The sequence below is a fragment of the Strigops habroptila genome, chromosome 1 (assembly GCF_004027225.2).
Source record: "Strigops habroptila isolate Jane chromosome 1, bStrHab1.2.pri, whole genome shotgun sequence".
Taxonomy (NCBI): domain Eukaryota; kingdom Metazoa; phylum Chordata; class Aves; order Psittaciformes; family Psittacidae; genus Strigops; species Strigops habroptila.
This window is the reverse complement of record NC_044277.2, coordinates 5,226,617-5,240,095: the sequence shown is the minus strand read 5'-3', so window position 1 is coordinate 5,240,095 and position 13,479 is coordinate 5,226,617.

Below are 13,479 nucleotides of genomic sequence, written 5' to 3'. Positions count from 1 at the left end.
AGTCTCTGTCTTCTCAGGAGGTGTATAAAACTCTCTTCTTCTGCACTTTCTGTACAAAGAAATGCACTCTATTCATCTTTGAAATTGAAATTACAGATGAAAATCACTGTCCATTCCCATCGGACTAAACCAGGATTGATTGTTCTACACAGAATATTATCCAATCTGATCATAAAGGACACAAATGGTAACTGTTTTACTGCTTTTCCTGGCAGACTACGCCACATCTTGATCAATGTCTTTGTGAGGAGTTTGTGCTGATTGATAATCAGAGTCATTTTTGCAGTTTTAAATTTAGCCTGTTACTCTGAGTTACTTTCCATTGTATGGCCCTTAATCAATTCTTCATTATTATTGTTGCTGTTTATATTAATAAAGTAAGCAGTAGTAATGCTTGGCTCCAGTATAATGTTTGCTCTTTTATATGTGTGTAATAAAAGTCTCCCTTGCACTGAAGAGTTTATAATCTCTTCATGACTAAAGATAAGAGGCTGATGCAAACACTGAGGACTTACAGGACAAGGTGATGGTACAACAAATTCATATAACAAACCAGCCTCAAAAATAGGTAATCTGTCTTTCTGATACATGCATTGTATCACTTATGAAAATATTTAAAAGCTTATTCAGGGCCATAACTGCTGTAATTTTGTGTTTAACCATAAAACATCCTCTGCCCTAAGAAGTTCACAGTCTAAGTAGCAGGATTATCGAAGATACAGGTAGACATCCCTGCCTCAGGCACTACTTTCCTAGGTGATACCCTTCCATCTTTCCGAAACAAATGAATTGGTCTTCAAATATCTTAATGAGGAATTAAATCCAGAGTCTAATAAGGTAATCCACATTGAAGCAGAACACAACTGTGGATTTCAAGACCATTTCCATTGTACGTCCCTTAATCAATTCTTATTAGTGTAGCTGTTTACATTAATGAAGTAAGCAGTGGGAATGCTTGGCTCCAGTATAATGTTTTCTCTCTTATATGTGTGCAATAAAAGTCTCCCTTGCACTGAAGAGTTTATAATGTCTTCATGACTAAAGATAAAGATTAGAGAAACAGAGGGATTCAAGATCCATCTTTCTGTCTGTCTTGGTTGCATAAATAGAGTCCATTACATGTAAACCTACCCTACTCATATGTCATTTTATCAGTCTAAGCTTTCAGTTGAGCTGTTCTTGGCTTTCTATGTCATGGTAAGCAAAGGGCTCGACCCCTTCCCTCTCCCTTCGCCCCAGCCAGCAACGGCATTGTTTTTCTGGGTATGCTTCTGCAGCCCAAAAGCTTCCTTAAAGCCTGAAAGTTCCCATTTTGTCTGCTTGCATAGGTCCATCAAGCACCCTGACCCTGCAAAATTGCCTTTTAGCTGCCTGTGCCTGCATCCATCTACAATGACAAAAGCAACCTCCTTCAGCACAAAACATTCTCTTATTCCTGTAAGGCACAAAGCTTTCAGAACAAAGTCTAACAACCACACTCCAGCTAAATGCATGGGTATTAAGTGCATCTTCATAAATTTGCATCCTTTCATCCTTTAGTTAGAAACATCTCGCTCTGTCACCGCATCTTTGTCTCCCTGCCTTTCTGTGATACAGGCAGACTGTCAGCCTTTCACTAACTCCCATCAGCCTCACTTACCCAAACTCCTCCTTTCTTTTCAAGCACTGTTAAAATTTTAGCCTCTCTTTGATTTTTATGTTATTTTTAGCTTTGGAAGAGCACCACTTTCTAGCTGAATGGAGCCGTCTAGATTGTGGATAATTCCTCCCTGTAATTCATGGCCAGCTGTTGCTACGTAACTCCTAAACTATGTACCTGGACTGCTTTTTCTATGTGATGGCTTTGTCTTTCTTACTTGCTACAGTGCCTTTTTGCTTCAACATGACTGGTGAAAAGGAAAAAGAAATTAACTATGACCAAACTATCAATCAACTTAATTGAAATTAATGGTGCATAGAAAGAAGAGCAGGTCAGCACAAGTTAAGTAATCTTGGGATAAGGTAGGTATCTGCAAGCCAGTGGGGACTGATGAAATATGCTGTAGGGTACATCACGAACTATCAAAAGCAATCGTTGCATGATAAGAGATTATCTTTAAGATCTGATGGAGGAAAAGTACCAGAAGAGAAAAGAAGGGCAAAGAATAATACTGTAAAAAGAAAGATAAATTCCAGATTAGTCAAACTTTGGTGCTTGGAAAGAAAATAGACCAAATAGAAAAACAGTTGCTACATAAGCACCTAAAGGAAAGGAAAGTGATAAGAAACATCCAGCATTGACGTGTTAAAAACAGCTTGCTTCCACCCAGCTGAAGGCAGGAAAATTTATCTAGTTAGTAAGGGGAAGCACAAATCATTGACATTGCAACATCTCACATTGTATGAACGTGGTTCCATGACTTTTAGCAACCTCCTCTGAGTAGAATGTGAATTTTTAATTATTTTACTTTTTAATGATCATTTTTTTCTTTAAAAATTTGTAGCCTAATTTACCAGTTTATTGCACTTCTGAGTTAACGTAATGGTGATTAAAGCACCAATGCTGCTTGCTTAAGACCTACCTGTTTACCCAGTCAGTGATGCCAAGAGAATGAATACAACCTCAGCACCATAAACAACTCTCTGGAACAGATACATTCCTTGGAAGGAGGATATTTCCTTGTTCACAAGCAGAAAGCATGCATATATTCCCCGACAGAAGATCCAGAGGCAACTCAAACCACGCTTAGTACTCAGGTGTGGATTGAGGAACTAACCCCTATGTAGTCATAGCATCATAGAACCATAGAATGGTTTGGGTTGGAAAGGACCTTAAGATCATCTAGTTCCAACCCACCTGACATGGGCAGGGACACCTCACACTAAACCATGTCACCCAAGGCTCTGTCCAACCTGTTCTTGAACACTGCCAGGGATGGAGCATTCACAACTTCCTTGGTCAGCCTGTTGCAGTGCCTCACCACCCTCACAGTAAAGAACTTCTTCCTTACATTTAACCTAAACTTCCCTCGTTGAAGTTTGAAGTCTATGGAGAACTAATCAATACAGTTAACAGAGCAGAGAAAAAGCAGCAAACAGGAGAACTACTCATTGCCCGTGGAGCTGCATACATTTGTACCAATGCTCCTATAATCTGCAAACTATAGATTGCAGTTGCTCAAGAACATCTCAAATGGAGGCAGACTTCAGGGGGTGCATGTACTGTGTCTCCACCAGCTAAATGGAACCTTAGAGACCTAACTCACAGAGTGCCAGAAGGACCTCCACAGGCACATATGGCTCCTTAGTTTACAGCCAGTGTCTTCTGGCAAGTGATTCAGCTCACCCTATAGCAGACACCAGGGCTCAGCTCAGTTGTCCACAGTGATTAATATGGCTGAGATTTCTTGAGAAACAGGATACAGTGTCTAATGAAAACCCATATCTTCTGGGACTGGTGTCCAGATGTGACGTGGGGTTCCATGGGCAGCTCCAACAGTCCCAGATGGGTTTCCTTAGGTGCTTGAACCTGGCCATACATCTGGAGTGGCTAAATTAAGACACCCTGCTGATGGGCAGACACCTCTTTGTGGATACAAAAAGGCTCATGTGAGCTGAATGTCATCTTTGCTCATAGTTTCACTCTTGAAGTGAAATAAAGCACTTGCCCTTAATGCAAGCCTGGAGCATCACCACAGGGAATTGGTGTGGAGAAGCCAGAGCACCGCATACAGAAGCAGATTTTTACAGTGACTGTGTTCTGCAGACAAACTCTGTGACACTGCTTCAAACAAGGTACATGGCACTCAGGGACTTATTATACAGGATCATTTACTTAAGGGCCCAGAGGGAATTATTCACTGAACCTGGCAAGGAGGAGATTCAGTTGTAGTAAAGACTCAGCACTGTAGTAAAGACAAACTGAAGGGAACCCAAAACAAAGCAACAGAAGTGATAGAGGTGCTGAAAAGCATGGCTGTTGAAGAACGATTGAGTCTGTGAGTATGTGAATTAATCACCTTCAGTTATCTAAAAGGTTGATATAAAGAAAACTCTGTTCCATTGCTCTCTGTGTCCACAGAGGGCAAAAAACCAAAACCTAAGTGCCATGGTTTCAGTGCAGAGACATATTTAGCTAATAGGAAAGGGAAAACAGACAACAAACCTTCCAACAGGAAGGACAGAGGAGCTCTTATAGATTGCCTCAGAAGGGAGGGGATTAAAAGCTAAGAAGCTTCTAAGATGTTACACAATCTTCTGCTGATGGTGGCCAAGATTTATCTGATCCTTCTGTGCTGTGGAAGGGTGACCTCATCCCTTCTAGTCTTACACTATGTTTTGAATGGAATCCTAAAGTAACATGAATGAAATTGATGCCTAGAATCCACTCATTCAAATTTATTGAGTTAGTGAGGTGAGTTGACCCTGTCTGGGTGCCAGATGCCCACCAAAGCCACTTTATGACTCCCCTCCTCAGCTGGACACGAGAGGGAAAAATATAACAAAAGGTTCATGGGTTGAGATAAGAGCAGGGAGAGATCACTCACCAGTTACCACCAAATGCAAAACAGACTTGACTTGGAGATGTTAGTTTAATTTATTACCAATCAAATCAGAGTAAGATAATGAGAAATCAAATCTTCCAAATATCTTCTCCCCCCCCCCCACTTCTTTATTCTCAGGCCCAGCTTTACTCCTGATTTCTCTACCTCCTCCCCCTCCAGCAGCACAGGGGGATGGGGAGTGGTGGCTGTGGTCAGTTCATCACACATTGTCTCTGCCGCTCCTTCCTCCTCATGGGAGGACTCTTCACACTCTTCCCCTGCTCCAGCACGGGGCTCCTCCTACAGGAGAGTGCTCCATGGACTTCTCCAACATGAGTCCTTCTCATTGACTCATTGCCCAAGCATGGGTCCCTTCCATGAGTGCATCCTTCAGGAACAGACTGCTCCAGTGTGGGTCCCCCGTGGGGTCACAAGTCTTGCAGCAAACCTACTCCAGCTCCATGCTCCAGTGTGGGCTCCTCTCTCCAGGGGGCCACAGGTCCTTCAAGGAGCATAGTCCAACGCAGGCTTCCCACAGTGTCACAGCATCCTTCCGGCATCCCCCTGCTCCAGTGTGGGGTCCCCCACAGGCTGCAGGTGGAGATCTGCTCCACCATGGGCTTCCCTGGGCTGCAGGGGCACAGCCTGCTTCACCATGGTCTGCACCACGGGCTTCAGGGGAATCTCTGCTCTTGTGCCTGCAACACCTCCTGTCCTCCTTCTACATTGACCTGGGTGTCTGCAGGGGTGTTTGTCTCACATATTCTCAATCCTCTCTCTGGCTGCTGTTTCTTCCACGCAGCAACTCTTTCCTGTTCTTAAATACATTATTCCAGAGGTGCTACCACCATCACTGATGTGCTCAGCCTTGGCCAGTTGTGGGTCCATCATGGAGCTGTCTGGCAGCTTCTAGCAGTTTCTCACAGAAGCCACCCTGTAGCCCCCCTGTACCAAAGCCTTGCTATTCAAACCTAATACAGTTAGGCAGATGGGAACACAGAACCGAACAAGGCAATGGGGATGCTCTTGTGCTTCATCCAAAAGAAGAAAATTATCTTTCCAGGTTAATGATCTTTCATACAAGCTTTATTATCTTTACTACTATTTAATGAACTCCTGATAGCACTGATGGGAACAGAAGCCTCCCTGTAAATCCTCCCAGGGATGTTCCCTTTTGGCCTGACTCTTCTCTACAGCACAGACAGGAGGATCAACATGGTAAGACGTCAGGGAAATGCATGAGCAGGAAAAGGAATAAGAGGAAACAACAGAAAGTGGAACTGGGTGAGAAAAAGAGGGGGAATTGGTGGAAGGAGAAGTGATGTGGAGATGCAGAGTAAACAATGCAATGCAAAAGGTGATAACAAGAAATACTCTGTGGTGAGAGATAGCAGGGAGAAAGCACAGAAAGCTGTATAACAAGCAAGTCAGTGATGTTACATTAGAACAACTCAGTGTATTTCCCTTCACAGAGGTGAAAACGAGAAGTGCAGCACTTTTTTATCTTCAGGGAGACCGCTGGAAAACAGGCGCAATGTACCCACCCATCCTTTTTTGCTCAAAAAAACATGCTTTTTTGAGAACAACAAAGTCTGAAGATGAAATGTTATTGCTGTCTCAAATAAGAGATAGAAGAGTGAAAGCATGGCAGGATTAACTGTCAGATGCAGAAAGGAAGACAGAGGGGTGTCAAGGAGTAGAGCTCCTCTGTGTGCCCAATGTGAGAAGTGCCTAAGCTCACTTCAAGATCAGCGTGGGTCCCACTGAAACACAGGACCAGCCTGACTGCCCAAGATATATGGTTCAGCACAGGTCTGATGCTGAGCTCACACGCCTGTAGTAGCAGAAGACTTTTTTCCCTCATGTAACTGATGAAAAGAGAGATGTCTGTCAAGCTGAAATGATTCATTTCAACGTAGTGGCTTGTACTTCAGCGAGTGCTGCCTTTCTCCAGGGCCAGCATGACTGCAAGACATACCATTCCCACATACTTTCCACAAGCACATCCATTTTCCCAGGAAAACATGATGCCTGAAAGCACATCCTATATTGCTGCCTGGGGCAGAGCAGCAGCACCAGCCAAAAGGCAGATTGAAAAGGTGACTGGTAGAGAATGTTCTTGGACAGAGAGCAGCACGCTAGTCATCATTCTGTTACCTTCAGTACATTCACATGTCATCTACAGCACAGCATGGTTTACAAGTCCCTCACACAGCTAAGTTGTCAAAAAAAAGGGAAAAAAGGGAATTGGAAAAGGGAAACATCCTATGACAAAAATATCAAACTTGATGTTCAGAGATGGAGCAGCAAGTAGGGGGATGGAGGACACCCTCCACTTAAAACAGACTTGAAAGCAGAATCAGTGCATGCAAAATTCAATACTTTTATTAGGAACGATGCACAGACACAGTTTTTTCACTCTCAAACATTATCCCGTGGTGTGTGTATACTGATCTCCCACTCTGCACAGTATTTCTGTAGCAGGCATATGGATAGTACCAGATCATTCTCAATGACTCACTATTTACGTGCAAAATGTCATGAACATCTGAGAGTGTTTTACACCTGGAATTCTATATTTGGCAGCTCCAAGTGACTCAGTTTTGCTAGCGATGTTAGCAACGCCGAGCAAAATAAATGGCAATTTTAATTACATTTTGTAGATATTTTGCAGCAAGAATTTTTATTTTGGCAAATAAAGACATCTGGAGTCTAAATATTTTATGTTCTCTGCTCCCACTGCTTTAAGATGGAAGGGAAGGGGCACTACATAATGCTGTTCCCATGTGTATGTGCTGTGTTATTCACAGTGGCACCAGGAGCGTAACTCAATCAAACATTTTGGAGCAGGACAACAGTCAGCACAGTTCAGCAATCACAGGAGCAGGGGTCTGCTGAAGGCAGAGGTGTATTTTAAGGTGAGACTAAGCTGTGCATAGGACAGAGAGAACTCATCAACTGCACGTGTTCATTTCTGCCTTCCATAGCCATAGCCTGGATGCCAGGCTCTGGCCACTGCTCCTCCTGCACACACCATTCATGCCCATAGGCAAGAAGGCTGCAGGTAGATAACACCTAAGGTCAAGCTCCTATACAATATGAATGCTTGTGTTTTTCCTGCTCTGGTATGGTTTGGTTTTGTTTTCTTTTTTAAACCTCTCTCTAACAGAATTGCTTATAATTTTGCTCTCCTTCATCGCTAAATATACTGAGTACTATAAAAAAAGTCATCACATGTACTGGAGACTATCCATAAGGGATATTACTTTAAATGCTTTCTCTATTGTTGCAGCAAAGAAGTCGTTAGATCCCACTGCAGAGCAGTGAGGGATACCACCTCCTCCTCTGAATTTATGATCTGTGAGCTAATGCTCTTTCTAATTGAAATGGTTAGTGACTAATGAAAAAATAAAGGATGCAGCCAAGCTTGGCTATATATTGGGAAGTTCATCAATATGCATTTTCCCATGACACTCAAGGATATGTCCCATAAGAAGGCAAGAATCAGGCTGTGAGATACGAAGTCATGAAGCAGATAGCCTTACCCCATTTATCCTGAATACTCACAAAGTATCCCTGGACACTCTAGAAACCATAACTCATACTTTAAAGTCTCAACCTGGGATAAGTATTTAATCATTCTCCTAAAGCTCCTCCCCTAGATTCAGTGAAGCTGTGCTTTAAAATCTGTGATATCTATTTGGAGATGTGGATGTATATCTTCATTTGCTTTTTAACTGTGGATGTGAGAACAAGTAGATCTGCTTATAGAGTACTCCTTTGCAGCTACCTATGAAGTAGCAGACAGATGATTTTAAAAATATTCAATGAACCCTGTGTTAAAGAATGGAATAAGTAAATAAGAATATTTCATTACATTTAATTAACTGAAATTGGGGGAAGAGACAGACATGAATGGCACAGCAATTCCTTTTAGGCATCATTTACCTGACTTTGTATTACTAGGAAGCTTTTCAATAAATCTGTTTTTTAGCTGACAGTTTTCTAGAGTACATCATGTCATGTAATGGACAGAACTTGGGTTGAGCTGGGTTAGGCGAAGTCTTTAAATTGTTTAATTTATCCCTGATTCAACTTTCCCTTAAACAAAAACAGTTCAGCCAAACCAGGAATATGTGAGCTAGGAGTCACACATAGAATCATAGAATACATCTATAAAACAAGTAGTATAGAGCTGGAATTACCTGCCTGTACACTCAGATTTTCCATGTCTAGCTTCAGGGCGGTTGCTCAAATAGTTTCCCAGGCTTGGAGGTTACTCATTGACACACAACTGAGACCAAAGGTGATTGATGTCTTCCATCTGGAGACATTTTCCCCCCAAATACTACCAGAGGCTAATGCAAAGTCTCCTTCTCCAGGCTAAGTATTGGGTGGAGGTCTAGATCTGTTAGACATTTTAGTTTAAAGGTCATCAACAATCTCTTTTGCAATACAAGTCCCCTTTTATTCTCATATACAGGACGCTACAGAGAAACAAACTACCTAACATTTGCAGTGCTAAAATGAACACGGCTTTGACACAGATTTGAACACTAACCATTGCTGTTTACCTGTTACCATGATGTTCATCACAATTTTGGTAGCACTTTCCCAGCCAAAGCCTATGCTGACTTTGGATCTAGCATGAGCACGGGATTCTTCCCAAGAAGAAGTTACACAGAAGAGGTGTCCCCCTACTCACCCACATAAGGATGCTCAGCCAGCCACCAGGAGACCAGAGCCTTTGGCTTGCTTTATTTGCTGACAGAGATGGAGCTGTGGAGGTTGACAGGTCAGGCCAGATAATTAGGACAGTATCCTTTTTATTCCTCAGTTTGGTAAACAGAAAACTAAAACTATGTCTCACCTCCCATATCACATCAGGAGGCTTTTGGTTTTCCTTATTCCAAGTTATTTGATGCCTCAGCCAGCACATTTCCTCTTGTCATCTTCCACTGCCACTTCTACTTCTAACCCTGATTATCAGAGTATACATTAGCTTTGCAGTGCCATACTCCGTATCAAAAATGAGGGCTCAGGGAGTGGAAAGAGGGAGGAAATTCTGATGTGACCAGACTGGACAGGAAGTTCTGGTAAAGCACAATCTAATCAATCCTCTGAACGGTGTAGGTGCAGGTGAAGGTAGGCTTAGTGCCGCAGTAGTGTCAGGCTGTTTAATTTCTCATGCTTTCTCTCCAGAAGTGCTCAGGGACTTCTTGCATGGACCCTGGTTTGAGCCACTCTGGTGCCATGGAGACAGAAAAACCTGCCATGGGGTTCAAGTTGCTCTGGCCTGTATTTATTCCAGCCGCTCCCAAAGGATGGGATCCTTGGAGGCATCCTGAGTCCAGATGCAGTAACTCCAGTCGCAAGAGCTACAATGAAGTCAAAGCAATCAGAGCATCAATAACTGCCATGAGTGCAGAAATATTCCTGGTTTTCCATGGAATTTCCTGCAAGCTGACTCTCTACCATCTTGTAATGCCGTATGCAAAGAAATGTGGTAAACAGCTCGATGTCCAGTTGGAAACCTGTAATGAGTGGTGTCCCTCAGGGATCAGTGTTGGGGCTGGTCCTGTTCAACATCTTTGTCGGCTACATGGAAAGTGGGATTGAGCGCGCCCTCAGCAAGTTTGCCGACGACACCAAGCTGTGTGGTTCGGTTGATACAGTGAAGGGAAGGGATGCCATCCAGAGGGACCTTGACATGCTTTTGAGGTGGGCCGATGCCAACCTTACGACGTTTAACCAAGCCAAGTGCAAGCCAAGCCAAGATGCCAACCTTACGAAGTTTAACGCAAGCCAAGTGAGTCAGGGCAATCCCAGGCACAGCTACAGGTTGGGCAGAGAAGAGATTCAGAGCAGCCCTGCAGAGAAGGACTTGAGAGCATTGGTTGATGAGAAACTTAACATGAGCCGGCTTCAGTGTGCGCTCGCAGCCCAGAAAGCCAACCGTATCCTGGGCTGCATCAAAAGAAGCATGACCAGCAGGTCAAAGGAGGTGATCCTGCCCCTCTACTCTGCTCTCGTGAGACCTCACTTGGAGTATTGTGTACAGTGCTGGTGTCCTCACATAAAAAGGACATGGAGCTGTTGGAGCAAGTCCAGAGGAGAGCCATGAGGATGATCGGGGGCTGGAGCACCTCCCATATGAAGACACGCTGAGAGAGTTGGGGCTGTTCAGCCTGGAGAAGAGAAGCTGCGTGGAGGCCTCATAGCAGCCTTCCAGTATCTGAAGGGGGCCTATAAGGATGCTGGGGAGGCACTCTTCCTTAGGGACTGTAGTGGTAGGACAAGGGGTAATGGGTTCAAACTTAAACAGGGGAAGTTCAGGTTACATATAAGGAAGAAGTTCTTTACAGTGAGGGTGGTGAAGCACTGGAACAGGTTGACCAAGGAAGTTGTGAATGCTCCATCCATGGCAGTGTTCAAGGCCAGGTTGGGCAGAGCCTTGGGCCACATGGTTTAGTGCGAGGTGTTCCTGCCCATGGCAGGGGGGTTGGAACTAGATGATCTTAAGGTCCTTTCCAACCCTAACTATTCTATGATTCTATTATTCTATGATTCTAGAGCCACTTCCATTGTGCATAGAGAAGTAGAGGGGAACAGGAGATGTACCTTGTTAAACTCTGGAGACCCCACACTCCAGACCTTATAGCTGCTCCAAGGATCAGCTGCTGTCTTTTAATCTGCTCAATAACCAATGTATGCAAGAGATTTTATGAAATAGTAAGATTTTTATATACATAAATATATATACACCCCCATATATATATGTATATATATACAGATGAACTCTTCCCTTCATGTGCCATTAGCGCAAAACGCCCCAGATGCAATCAAAATGTAACACTGGACATTCAACTTCTGGGTCTCACTGACTCCCTCAGCAGGATCAATCTGCATGGCAGGAGCTTGCCCTTAGAACAGATACTCTGTCAAAACACGAAATCAGCCAAAAATCAGAGAAAAGCAATGAGCTTTGCTAAGGTCCTCGCTGTTCTTCCACCACATTTATACTGGGCACAGTACTGATTCAAGCCCATTATTTTCAAGCATCATTAAGAGTACAATGAAGAGAGATAAATTATTCTTTTAACGCAAATATAATGACACAAAGACACTTTTAAAGTAATTAGATTCTCAGCCTTGAGTGTGTGGAGTGTCTTTTTCCCATAAAGATCATGCGATGCTGACAATGGTGAGGTTTGAGACATGTCAAGGATTGACTGCTGCCCAAAGAAACATCCCCAGAGGAAAGGCTCATCTCTCAAACAGGGGGCAGCTGTCTTCAAGATTTCTGCTTGGTCACTGCACGAAAGGAGCATGGGATTGCCCAGAGGTGGGAGCAGCAGGTGAAGTCTTGGGTATGGCGTTGGTTGAAGCGTTACTGCCCACGACAAACAGACCCCAAAATTGTCCCTTGTTATTTGCACAGTTCTTTTCCCCTCTCCAGGCACAAGTAATGTGGGAACAGGCTTCTGCACTTGCGTGCCCAAGACTTTAAACCCCATTCCCTGCCTAACAAAGAGCTGATTATTGCAGCCTACTGAACACAGGTTTGTTATAGGAAACTGTGCCTTCATGTGCCTCAGTTTACCAAAAACAACTCTTCAGTGGGACCCTCTAAATTCTTTGCATACAGCACTGCCCTTCTCAATCACACGGAGTCTAGTGTATTCCTGCATGTGAACTCCTCCTCACACTCCCCTGTGCCCAGAAATCCCAGCATCAACCTTGGGTTCTCCTGAATGCCACAGAAGGATGTGCAGGCAGAGGGAGAGCTTCCCAACAACAGCCAGCCAGATGTTCACTCCAATACCTTTCAGGTCCTGGATGCTGCACTGGCAGAGAGGGGAAGCATATACCATTTTAACTTATCATATTGGTATATGCTTCAGTGTTAACATATACTAATATGATAAATAACCTCATGGCATGAGGCTCTGAGCTCAGGCTGCTGGTGTCACCAAGTGCGCCTGCTGAAGAACACCTGCTTTTCCATACCCTTAAACAGGAGGCAACAGCCAAGTCAGGGATGGGAAAACATAAAACTCATTGCTGTAAATTACTCCAGAGCAGAATAGCTTGTGTAAAGCTAAATGTTCAGATAGAAGATGCTGTTATAGCAATGCAAAGTATTATTGAAAAGGTCTAATTGTTTAGACATGGGGATTCAGGACACCAAATTGAGTTCCTCCTGTCTCTGCCCAAATGTTGTAAACAGCTCTCTGGGTTTTAGCAGGAATGGCTTCTGGGTTTTAAATCTCCTAAAACATTAACTGCTTCTCTTGTTACAGGGTGATTTATACAAAGGTTAGCTCCCTCACTGGTCTCTTATGATGATTAAAGACTAAAGTAATGACCAATAACTCTGGTATTAAGGCTTAAATATCACTGCCTGGGAACTGAAGACATCAAAAGGTGTCTGAGTGCATCTACATGAATATTGAAGTGTCATTCTAATGAAGATGAGGCAGTAGCAGCCAGGCAGTGATTAGTACATGATATGGGGAGGGATCAGGGTGGGGGCCAGAGCAGACCATGTGCTAAGTAGTTTAAAAAGAGGTTGAAAAAGGCTTGAGCTGTAATCTCTAGTTCTGTAAGTACAAAAACGGGTTGGCCAAGAAGAAATGGCTGAGGTTGCATTGGAGCTAGAATTAATTTTTTTTCCCAGAGTTGCTCAACACTAGCTAATACAGTTCACCTTTGATGAGATGTTTGATCAGCACAAAAACCATTTGAGAACCTGCATGGAGAGGTTTCCCTATAATTTAGTCAAAGTGTAGTGACCTTGCTGTCTTGCAATCATCCAGGCTGCAAGAGCCATCATTAAGCAGCTGATAAGGAGCAGTAAGACAGGTCCTGAAGCCTGTACTTGGTCAAAGATTCACAAGATATCACTGCAGTGTCCTTGCTTATGCCTGGCCCCTGGATGGAGACTTCTGAGTTT